A 12,834-nucleotide genomic window follows, 5' to 3' on the forward strand; every position below is an offset into this window, starting at 1 on the left:
TATCAACAGAAATCTGTAAGAAAACCTAAGAGTGAAATAACAACCTCAAGATTTTAACTTTGAAATTCTAATGACATTCATACATCTGTTATACCCCAACTTGATGATTACTACGTTCTCCAGGTAGCTATTCTGAAAAGACAAAAGTTGCAGAAAAAATTTTCACCATTCTGATTTAAGAAGATGTGTTAGGTTCTCTTAAAATTGCAGAATAGTTTCAGTGTCCTTGAACATTTTTATAACAATGAATTTTAGAAGTGAATTCACCAAGTGCATTTAAAAATGCACATAAAAAATTCACATAACACAAGATTGTGTTTTATTCTTTCCTTGCTTGCGAAGGTTTTATTTCTTACTTGTGAAGTTTAGTGACATCATCACTCATAAAATCAACATGGTTTATTGGTGTTGAGGGAAAAGCTTCAGTGAGTTCTAGAGATGTTAAGAAAACGACATTTTAACTTCCATGTCTGCTGCAAAGTAACTTCACAAAGGTGCTTGCTGGTTTTTGTATCATTTTTCTCCCAAAGGACCAAACGTGAAGATCTCAATATGGCACCAGCTGTATAAGCACATCTGCAAGTTTAAGGGAGATTGACAACTTCCTATAGTCAAGGAACAAATTTCAAGCTTACAGACTCCTTTCGCACATAGTGGTCGAAAAAGCCACCTTCCAGATTAACTTTAAGCTGGAAAATTATGGTTTTATTCATATCGAAAGGTTGAGGATGCCTTCTCAAAAATATTGTTGGTGCATAATTTTAATACGTATCCTACGTATCCTATGAAATTGTTCTCTCTTTTGTGCAATGTGATTTCAAATTATCAACTGCATGTTGCATTCAGACAGTTTTCAGTTAATCTGTCAATTTATATTGTTACTTGGAATAAGATAAAGTCTGATAATTGGTCCTCATGGTGATCTGGTGTGCTACCAAAGAAAAGTGGACTTGTGTGACTGACACATTCAGTTTAACATGCCATTGTATGGCAAGCCCAAGATGTGATGGCATAATTTGTATATATTTTATAAAGCACATTGTATATTTTTACCCCTTAAAGCAGCTTTGCAATTCAGAATTCTTTAAAAAAAAGATGAGACATCAAAAGACAGAACCCATCTGGCGTTTTCCCAGAACAGCTGCCAAGGAGCCTGCCTCCTTCATGCTCTTGCCTCTATTTCTGTATTATTAATGAAGCGTTAGTAAAATCAAACTCTTTTTCTCAGATAGGTCAACAGTTTACAATGACAAAGCTCTGCTTTGCTAGGCCTTATTAGTTACCCAAATCCATGAAAGTCAGTGTTGGTGGAAAAATCTTAAAGGCAGACTGATTTGAAATCCTCAGTGGTGTTTAGGTTTAATATAGGAAGCAACGCAGTGTGACTAAAACAATTTATTATTATTTTTAACAGTGAATTCTATTGAAGACCCCTCTAATTTTTTTAATGTAGTAAGACATTTTCTTACTCTGCTGAATAAAACTGAAGCACATTTTTAACTTCTATTCTTTGAATCAGCAGCCTAATTTCATCACCCTGGGTATGTGTGTGTGTGTGTGTGTATACATTTCCTTTTATTTTTCTCTCTTTGAATGAATACAATGTATTTTTTAAAAGATTTTATTCATTTATTTGACAGAGCACAAGCAGGGGGAACAGCAGGCAGAGAGAGAGGGAGAAGCAGGCTCCCTGCTAAGCAGGGAGCCCAATGTGGGCTCCGTCCCAGGATCCTATCTGAGCTTAAGGCAGATGCCTAACCGACTGAGCCACCCAGGTGCCCCAAATACAAGGTATTTCATTCCTGTTTCTTACCTCTTGGGGCAGCACCTACCTCAACTGGTAATGATTCCTTTTTTGCAAGTAAATAAGAATAAAAATACTATTTTTTCCTTTATAAATGTAACCCTTGAAAGGGCATAGTGAGCTTAAAATTTAAGAATTTCACTTAAGGAACTTTCTTTTTGTTTTTGTTTTTCAAAACACAACTATGCCAAATTATCTTTTGAGGCATGTTTCAATCCTATTAATGACCTAGTAATGCGCTGTTATCAGTTCTGAGAGGCTATGCAATAATTTCTTGCTAATAACAATGTATAGTATTTTTTAAATTGGTTTCAAGTCTTTAGCATATGATGACACATTTTTCAAATGCATTCCATGGTGTGTGTGAGATGAGGGAGACAAGGCTACAGTTAGCATAAGTGTGCTGGGAATTGTGCATTGCCCAGAGACCATCTGATCTACCATGGAGGCTAGAGTGAGTCACATCACAGTGTGCCATTAGTGGTTGATGAAATTGTGAATTATTATTGGATTTTGGAAATATCAGTTTATAGTTTATTCTGCATTTAGGAAATAGTTATGGGAAAATGTTGACAAAGGAGGGGACATGAAGATGTGAAGAAAACAGGAATAATATCAAAGTGTCTACTGAGTTACCACATGATTTTCGTGCATGCTAAGGTGCCCTGGTAATAATTGAAGACCACAGGTTGTTATCAGGGACTGCGTGAGTGGTTTAGAACCATCACCCTGAAATAAGTCCAAAAGGACGGGGGGGTTTTGAAAATGTAGTATAAAAATTAGAAAGCATTAAAGCATTGTGGTTATTTTGTGTGACTTATACACTAAGAATGATAGCAAGAATCACTAATTCAAAAGAAAAACAGTGATATAATTAAATGTTTAATACTCCTATTCATATTAATACATGTTATGAACCTCTAAAATCTAAATTTCCTTTTTTTTAAGATTTTATTTATTTATTTGAGAGAGCAAAACAGAGACTGTGACAGAGATAGTGAGAGAGAGCACAAGCAGGGAGGAGAGGGAGATGCAGACTCCCTGCTGAGCAGGGACCTGACGTGGGGCTGGATGCCTGGACTGTGGGATCATGACCTGAGCCAAAGGCAGACGCTTAACCAACTGAGCCACGCCGGGTTCCCTAAAATTCCAAGTTTTCTTATGCAGAGAATAATATATAGTTGACTTTTTCTTATTTTGCAAAATTGAATTGGCTTATTTTGTCAATGCTAACTGTGAAGTAAAGGCCTGAAATACATTATTTTATTGATTTTCAACTTTCATTATGGAAAATACCAAACATACACAAAATAGAATGGAGTAGTAAAGACACATGTACTCTTCATCCAGCCTCAACAAGCATTAATTCATGGTCATTGTTTTATTTATCCCACCAACTTCCCCATATCTGAATTATTTTGAGGCAAGGCGTAAATTATACCCATTCCATCCATAATTACTTCTGTATGCAACCCTAAGAGATAAGAATTCTTTTCTCATGCAATCACAATGCAATTAATATACATAAAATGTATAATAATTACTTGCTATCAAATATGAAGTAGATTCAAGGTTCACATTTCCAGTAATCTCTTGAATATTATTTTTTCCCACATATGTTTGAAGAATGATTCAAATACTATCAACATTTTGTGATGGTTCAGTGTCTCTTAAGTTTCTTTTAATCTTTGATGTTTATTTCATCTCTTTTGCTCTCTGTTTTTCTTTTTTTCTTTTTCACATGCAATTTATTGTTGAAGGAGCCAGCAAAGAGGTTATCCTGCAAAGCTTCCCACAGTCTGAACATTGCTGATTATATCCCTAGGGTGTAGTTTAACATATCTCCCTGTCTGCTGATCTGGAGATGTGATCACAATTAGACTTGTTTTTTCCACCCTTTGGTAATACTAGGTTCGTAAACGGTAATGTGATTTTTCATCAAGAGTCCCATGGTATCTGGATGTTTCCTATTCTGTGATGTTAGTAGCATTTATGCTCAATGCTGAGATCTTTCAGGCTGTATATGATGTATATGTTGTATAATGAGGCTATCTTCATTCTATTATTTCCTTCTTTGTTTATTAATTGAGATACTTCTAACAAAGAAACTTTACCTTATCTACTATTTGGTTATCCAGTGTCAGGGTATGTATAAGAAAGGCTGAATAAATGTTTATTTCCATTTATGTACCAGTTATTAAAGAAAACAACTTAGTTCTGTGTCATCTGGAGGTGACCAATTAGTTAAGTTTAATTTTGTTTTGTGTTGCTTTAGTAGACATTTGAATATAAGCATTTAATTTATTAATCTGTGTGTACTCAGATTTTCCATAATGCACCAGGGGAATCTCTTCAAGATGGTTGATGAGCCTTTCAGTATAAGCTTTTTAATCTTTTATCATTTTCTTGATAAAAAGCCTGAAGTTGTTCTTGGATTTTCTTGACCATTTCTTAATTAAGATCTAAAATCAGCTATATTTTTCAGTGAACTTAGATTCTTTTAGATCTTAAAACTTGATATATTTGAACATAATAATTAAAAAAAAGAAAAGAAATGTTCAACAAACAGTAAAAAAAAAAAAAAAAAAAAAAAGAACAACAACAGCAACAAAAAGAACCTCACCCAGAGTATGTGAATACTTTGAATTCAATCTGGTGAGATCCTAAGTAGAGAGAACCCAGCTGAGCTTGCCTGGGTTTCTGACCTTCACATTTGTGAGCTAATACAGGGGTGTTATTTTAAGCCAAAACAAAACAAAACAAACAAACAAACAAAAAAACCTGATATTACATCTTCATAATACCAGGGCTCCTTGTTATTGGATTGGTCATTGTTTCCAGACTTTTTCAGGGGCTGGAGCTTGGCAATAGAATTTTAAGGCCAGAAGCTAAAATTGTTTTCAAATACTTTAGAAGGTAAATTATCTAGTGTCATCAATGTGTTAGATTGGCTTAGCTTTTACGCTAAATTAAATGATGATTTACGGAACAACCTGTGTAATCTGATCTGTGGATCAGCTAATGACTTTAAGATGAACCAGCAGCACCATTTGTTGAAGAGACTGTATTTTTGGATCTCTTTTCTGCTTTGTCGAAGATCAGTTGACCATAGAGTTGAGGGTCCATTTCTGGGTTCTCTATTCTGTTCCATTGATCTATGTGTCTGTTTTTGTGCCAGTACCATGCTGTCTTGATGATTATAGCTTTGTAATACAGTTTGAAGTCTGGAATTGTGATGCCAAATAGTGTTGGGGAAATTGGACAGCCACATGCAGAGGAATGAAACTGGACTACTTTCTTACACCATTCACAAAAATAAACTCAAAATGGATGAAAGAGCTCAGTGTGAGGCAAGAGTCCTTGAAAATCCTAGAGGAGAACATAGGCAGAAACCTCTTTGACCTATGCTGCAACAACTTCTTGATGGACATCTCCAAAGGCAAGAGAAACAAAAGCAAAAGTGAACTATTGGGACTGCATCAAAATACAAAGTTTTTGCACAGCAAAGGAAACAGTTAATAAAAACTAAAAGGCAACCTATGGAATGGGAGAAGATATTCGCAAATGTCTTACCAGGTAAAGAGCTAGAATCCACAATCTATCAAACTTATCAAACTCAATACTCCAAAAACAAAAATCTAGTCAAGAAAAGGACAGAAGACATGAAATGTCTATTTCTCCAAAGAAGACCTACAAATGGCGACAAGACACATGAAAAAATGTTCCACATCACTTGGCATCAGGAAAATACAAATCAAAACCACAATAAGATATCCTATCACACAGGTCAGAATGGCTAAAATTAACAACTCAGGAAATGACAGATGTCGGTGAAGATGCAGAGATAGGGGAACCTTCTTACACTGTTGGTAGGAATGCAAAATGGTGAGGCCACTCTGGAAAACAGTATGGAGGTTCCCGAAAAAGTTAAAAATAGAACTACCCTATGACCCAGTAACTGCACTACTAGGTTTTTATCCAATGGATATAAACATAGTAATTTGAAGGGGCACATGCACCCCAATATTTATAGCAGCAATGTCCACAATAGCCAAACTATGGAAAGAACCTAGATGTCCATCAACAGATGAATGGATAAAGAAGATGTGATACACACACACACACACACACACACACACACTCACACACACTGGAGTATTACTCAGCCATCAAGGAGAATGAAATCTTGGGGCACCTGAGTGGCTCAGTAGGTTAAGCCTCTGCCTTTGGCTAAGATCATGATCAGAGGGTCCTGGGATCAAGCCCCAAGTCGGGCTCTCTGTTCAGCGGGGGGCCTGCTTCCCCCACTCTCTCTGTCTGCCTGTCTGCCTACTTGTGATCTCTCTCTCAATAAGTTAGAGAAAGGCAAATGCCATATGATTTCATGCATATGTATAATTTAAGATACAAAACAAATGAACATGGGGAAGGGAAGGAAAGATAAAATAAGATGAAAATAGGAAGGCAAAAATAAGAGACACTGAAACCTGGGAAACAAACTGAGGGTTGTTGGAGGGGAGGTAGGTAGTGGGAAGGGATAATTGGGTGATGGGCATTAAGGAAGGCACGTGGTGTAATGAGCATTGTGTGTTATATGCAACTGATGAATAACTAAATTCTCCCTCTGAAACTAATTTTTAAAAAAGGATTAATCAGCAGCATTAGGTAACTTTGTTGATTTCACTATAGCCAGGAATATACTATATTCTCCTATAGTTGATAGCCAACCACAGACATGCTTGAAGGAAAATTCCACTTCCTACATGAACGCAAGCCATTTCTTTCTGTAATACATAACCACTCTGTATACATTTGGTACACTGGTATGCATTTTGAAGGCATTGAACGTGTCAAGGGAAACTTCATTTGTTTTTGTCTCATTATGCCTTCTGACACCACATTCAGAGCCAGTTAGTGTGGGAAGATTATGGTCCTCCTTTTATACATATGAGATGTGATCCTATTATGTGGGCAAAATTGTGTTGTTCCTGTGGGGAACACACAAGTTTTGTAAGACTTCATCTCTTTGTCCTCATTCTCTTATTCAGGGACTGGGGAGAGGACAGAACTATCCTGTTCAAACAAGGGAGCAGATCCTGAAATATGGGTCCAATGGGGCCACCATTAAGGTGTTGAGTTCTACCCAAGATACCTCATAAAAACAGCAAAAAATACTACTAGGTAACATTTATTGGGCACTTAATACATTCCCAGTACTGTACCAATCACTCACATGTGTTTCTCATTTAATGTTCAAAACTGTACTAAAACATAACATATTATAGGTGAAGAAACTTTACTCAGACCAACTATGTGTGTCGCTAAAGCTTGTATTAGTAAATAGCATGGCTGGAATGTAAATGTAGAACTATTTGAATTAAGCCTGGGCTTTTAACAACTCTGCTGAATTTTCCATGATCATATCCCTGAAAATGAGCCCAAGCTAAGATCCTGAGAGTTTTCCAAGAAACAAATGCAGAAACAAAATATAAACCCCGGTCTCAATTAAGACAACACATGAAAGCCAAAGCCATGCATTAGGAAGGAATGACTTCATGTAAGGTATTGTCCCAAGAAGGCATTGGTACCTCTTTGGATAACGTAAAAGCACCAGAATGCCCATAATTTAATATATTTGATGACTGGAAGTTTGATATGGAAGGACTTGACCTGCCAATTTTTAAAGATTTGATTGATTGATTGATTGATTGACAGAGGGAGAGAGTAAGAGAGTGCCGGGAATGGCCAACAATTCTCGTACTGACAGATGAAAGATGACTCCAAACTTTGCTGTGAGATAGAGACGAAGGCAAGGGGGTCAGCACTTAGAGATGTAGACCCTTTGCCCTTCTTTGTTCCTGCCTTTATTGGTCCTTCAGAATAACACAAAACTTTGTTACTGATACTCAGGCATGTGGTTTGCCATCAGGGGTCTTACTGGAAGTAGGAGGATCTGTTTACATGAAAGATACGACATGCTAACTAATCTGAGTGTTCCAGGAGTTCAGCTAAACGTAGCCTGGGGGACAATGCGTACATCTCTTAGATCCTGGGATGGCTGTTTGGACTAAAGCTTTGGAGACAGCAATTCCCGACGGCATTCGGCATTCCTACGTCAGAGTGTTCATGCAGTCCTCGGCATTCCAAAGGCCTACGCCCTTCTCTGAAACCTTCCATCACCCCCAGTGGCCTCTGTGTCACATTTTAGCAAGCCAGGTATTATGGCTGATTTCTTGCTCTACATTAACCCCAACAAGAGAGCACAAGCAGGGGGAGCGGCAGAGGGAGAGGGAGAAGCAGGGAGCCTGGCAGGGGGCTCTATCCCAGACCCCGGAAGCAGGACCTGAGCCAAAGGCAGATGCTTAACAGACTATGTCCCCAAGGCGCCCTGGCCTGGCATTTATGTAGACATTTAGTTTGGACATATCCTCAAAATTAGATGAGTGTTTCCCCAAGAGGTGTTTGTTTGTTAGTATCCGACACAGATTATGTTAAAATAATTTTTTCAGCAAATTTTAAAAATTTGAGTATAGTTGGCACACAATGTTATATGACTTTCAGGTGTACACAGTGATTTGACAAGTCTGCTCCCACAAGTGTAGCTATCATCTGTCACCATATAACTACTACAGTACAACTGACTATGTTCCCTGTGCTGTACCTTTTTTCCCCATCACGTATTCATCTCATAACTGGAAGCCTGTATCTCTCAATCCCTTTTATCCATTTTGCTCACCACACTAACCCCTTATCCTCTGGCAACTATCAGTTTTTTCTCTCTCTTTATAGGTCTGAATCTGCTTTTTGTTGATTCATCTTTTTTGTTCTTAGATTCCACATATAAGTGAAATCATATGGTATTTGTCTCTGTCTGACCTGTTTCACTTAGCATAAACCCTGTATGTCTGCCCATGTTTTTACAAATAACAGGGTCTTATCCTTGTTTCCTTGTTTATGGCTATGTAATATTCACGTGCACGTGCTTGTGTGTGTGTGTGTGTGTGTGTGTGTACACCACTCTTCTTTATCCATCCATCTATCAGTGGATACTAGAGTTGCTTCTATATCTTGCCTATTGTAAATAATGCTGCAATAAACTTAGGGTACATATATCTTTCAAAAGTAATGTGTTTTCTTTTTTCCTTTTGGGTAAAAACTGGAATTACTGAATCACAGAGTATTTTTAATTTTTTGAGAGGCTGCCATACTGTTTTCTATAGTGGCTTCACCAACTAACATTTCTACCAACAGTGCATGAGGGTATCTTTTCCTCCAAATCCTTGGCAACACTTCTTATGTCTTGTCATTTTGACTCCCGCTATTCTGGCAGGTATAAGAGATAACTCCTTGATGTTTTGATTTACATCTTGCTGATGATGAGTGATGTAGAGCGTCTTTTCATGTATCTTTTGCCCATCTGTATGTCTTCTTTGGAAAAATGTCTAATCAAGACCTCTGCCTATTTTGTAATTGGATTATTTGAGGGTTTTTTGGTGTTGAGTTGTACAAGTTCTTTATATATTTTAGATACTAACCCCTTATCATATGTTTCATTGGCAAATATCTTCTATTCATTTGGCTGTCTTTTCATTTTGTTGGTGAATTTCCTTGGCTCTGAAAAGGTTTTTGTTTCCGTATAGTTTATTTTTGCTTTTGTTTGCCTTGCCTTGAGAGACCTATCTAGAAAATGTTGCTATAGCTAATGTAAAAAAAAAAAAAAATTGCTGCCCATGTTTTTTTCTAGGAGTTTTTTGGTTTCAGGTCTCACATTTAGGTCCTTAACCCATTGAGTCTATTTCTGTGTATGCTTCCCCAAGAATTTTTGTCAGGGAAGAGTAACATAAAATTCATTTTGAAAGAAAGATTTAAGTGTGTCGATGGTTGGGTATGTTGAATCCTTATTTTTTTTATTCAATTACTTTTCTTCAGAAAAAGGTAAATATCTTAGTTCAAGAATGAGGTAAAGCTAGAGGTTTTTATGAAATTATTTTGCTTAATAAAGCTATATACACCATAGTGAATAAACTATCCTATATCACTGAACTCCTTATATCGTGACAATAAATGCCATTCTTAAACTCCTTCTACAATATTTTTGCTTGTTTGTTTTCAGCTTTTTAGCACAGTTAGTGTGCCTTCAAAATTTTCTGCAGTGGTCATACAGTGATCTATGAAAGCAACTGCTCATTTATTAAAGTTTGGCCACTCATTATTCTTAAGAAATAGCTCATTTTCCCCCATTAAATAGCATTGATTTGAAGCAAAAACAGGAAAAGCTGAAGTAATTGTACTTACAATGAAAAATTTTGACTAAAGGATGACTTAGAACTTTTTTTTAAAAGATCTATATTTAGGAGCAAAGGATATTTAAACATTAGGAGGCAGATTTGAGGAGCACCTATGCTAATATGATGAAAAACATTTGGAATCATGTGTTAAAGAATGAACACAGCTTTAAAACACGTTAAGGTGTGTTCAGGAAATGAATTTAGAAATATCACAGAAATCCACCAATTTCTTGATATTACTAAAACTTTATTCTATTTTTTTATTTGATTCTTAACTGGGACTCTGATATCACCAAACTATTTCCATGTCCAACAATTGTTCTTCTGCTTTAAACAATTTTTCCCTAATGTCTGAAGTTATTTAACACATCTTGATCCCAAAGGTAAAAGCCATTTTTGCAGTTTTTGGTTTTGTTTTGTTGTAGCATTGTTTGTTTTTTTTCCCTGTATTTAGAAATCTCAATATCTTGCTATTTTTGGTATGAAAAGCCTTCTAATACAGTTCTAGAGAATCACTTACTACGATTCCACATGTAAGGAAAAATTACAGTGTAAAGTCCTTAAAAATATCTACAGACTACTCTTCATTATATATTTTAGTTCATTTAAGTTTAGTATAATGGAAAAATTATGTGGTTAGGCAAAATCTTTCTTTTTAAAAAAAACAAAGAGATAATTATGTATTAAAAAAAGTGAATTCCAGCTTTTTGGCAAGAACCACACACATAAATGACTATAATTACTGTGGTAGATTGAGAGAAAGTAACCAAAAAGTGGGACAATAAAGCATTTAACAGTCAAGTCAGAGGAGACAAAGAAATTCTTCAGGTCTTAGACATCAGTTAAGGTTTTATGTACATTCAAACTGGTATTGCAAATATTAAAGGAAATAGCATGTGTTGCATAGGACACAAACCATCAAGTCTAAAATGGTGGGGAGTAAGTTATGAAATGACTTAAAATATTCAATTAGTTTAGTCAAATTATAATGGTTAGATACTGGTAGTTTTCTTTCTTTCTTTTTTTGTGGGGTTTACAAGTACTTCATTTTTAAAAATTAAATTAAATTTTTTTTCAGTGTTCCAAAATTCATTGTTTAGGCACCACACCCAGTGCTCCATGCAATACGTGCCTTCCATAATACCCACCACCAGGCTCACCCAACCTCCCACCCACCTCCCCTCCAAAACCCTCAGTTTGTTTCTTAGAGTCCACAGTCTCTCATGGTTTGTCCCCCACCTCCGATTTCCCCCAACTCACTTCTCCTCTCCATCTCCCCATGTCCTCTGTGTTATTCCTATGCACCACAAATAAGTGAAACCATATGATAATTGACTCTCTCTGCTTGACTTATTTCACTCAGCATACTCTCTTCCAGTCCCATCCATGTTGATACAAAAGTTGGGTATTCATCCTTTCTGATGGAGGCATAATACTCCATTGTATATATGGACCATATCTTCTTTATCCATTTGTCCATTGAAGGGCATCTTGGTTCTCTCCACAGTTTGGCTACTGTGGCTACTACTATTGCTGCTGTGAACCTTGCAGTGGAGATGGCCCTTCTTTTCACTAGATCTGTATCTTTGGGGTAAATACCCAGTAGTGCAATTACAGGGTCATAGGGTAGCTCCATTTTTAATTTCTTAAGGAATCTCCACACTGTTTTCCAAAGTGGCTGCTCCAACTTGCATTCCCACTAATAGTGTAAGAGGGTTCCCCTTTCTCTACATCCTCTCCAACACTTGTTGTTTACTGTCTTGTTAATTTTGGCCATTCTAACTAGTGTAAGGTGGTATCTCAATGTGGTTTTGATTTGAATCTCCCTGATGGCCAATGATGATGAACATTTTTTCATGTGTCTCTTAGCCATTTGTATGTCTTCTTTGGAGATGTGTCTGTTCATGTCTTCTTCCCCTTTTTTGATGTGATTACCTGTTTTGTGTGTATTGAGTTTGTGGAGTTCTTTAAAGATCTTAGATATCAGCCCTTTGTCTCTAGTGTCATTTGAGAGTATCTTCTCCCATTGTGTGGGTTGCCTTTTTGTTTTGTTGACTGTTTCCTTTGCTGTGCAGAAGCTTTTGGTCTTGATGAAGTCCCAAAAGTTCATTTTCGCTTTTGTGTCCTTTGCCTTTGGAGACATGTCTTAAAAGAATTTGTTGTGGCAGATGTTGAAGAACTTACTGCTTATGTTCTCTGCTAGGATTTTGATAGATTCCTGCCTCACGTTGAGGTCTTTTATCCATTTCAAGTTTATCTCTGTATATGGTGTAAGAGAATTGTCGAGTTTCAGTCTTCTACATGCAGCTGTCCAATTTTTCCAGCACCATTTATTGAAGAGACTGTCTTTTTTCCACTGTCTATTTTTTCCTGCTTTGTCGGAGATTATTTGACCCTAGAGTTGAGGGTCCATATCTGGGCTCTCTTCTCTGTTCCACTGGTTTATGTGTCTGTTTTTGTGCCAGTGTCTTGTGATCACAGCTTTGTAATATAGCTTGAAATCAGACAATGTGATGCCCACAGTTTTGTTTTTCTTTTTCAACATTTCCTTAGCAATTTGGGGTCTTTTCTTGTTCCATACAAATTTCAGCATTGTTTGTTCCAGCTCATTGAAAAATGCCAGTGGAATTTTGATCAGGATGGCATTGAAAGTATAGATGGCTCTAGGCAGTATAGACATTTTTAACAATGTTTATTCTTCCGATCCATGAACATGGAATGCTCTTCCATCTTTTTGTGTCT

Source organism: Lontra canadensis, unplaced genomic scaffold (genome assembly GCF_010015895.1).
Source record: "Lontra canadensis isolate GAN:19392208 unplaced genomic scaffold, GSC_riverotter_1.0 scaffold39, whole genome shotgun sequence".
Taxonomy (NCBI): Eukaryota; Metazoa; Chordata; class Mammalia; order Carnivora; family Mustelidae; genus Lontra; species Lontra canadensis.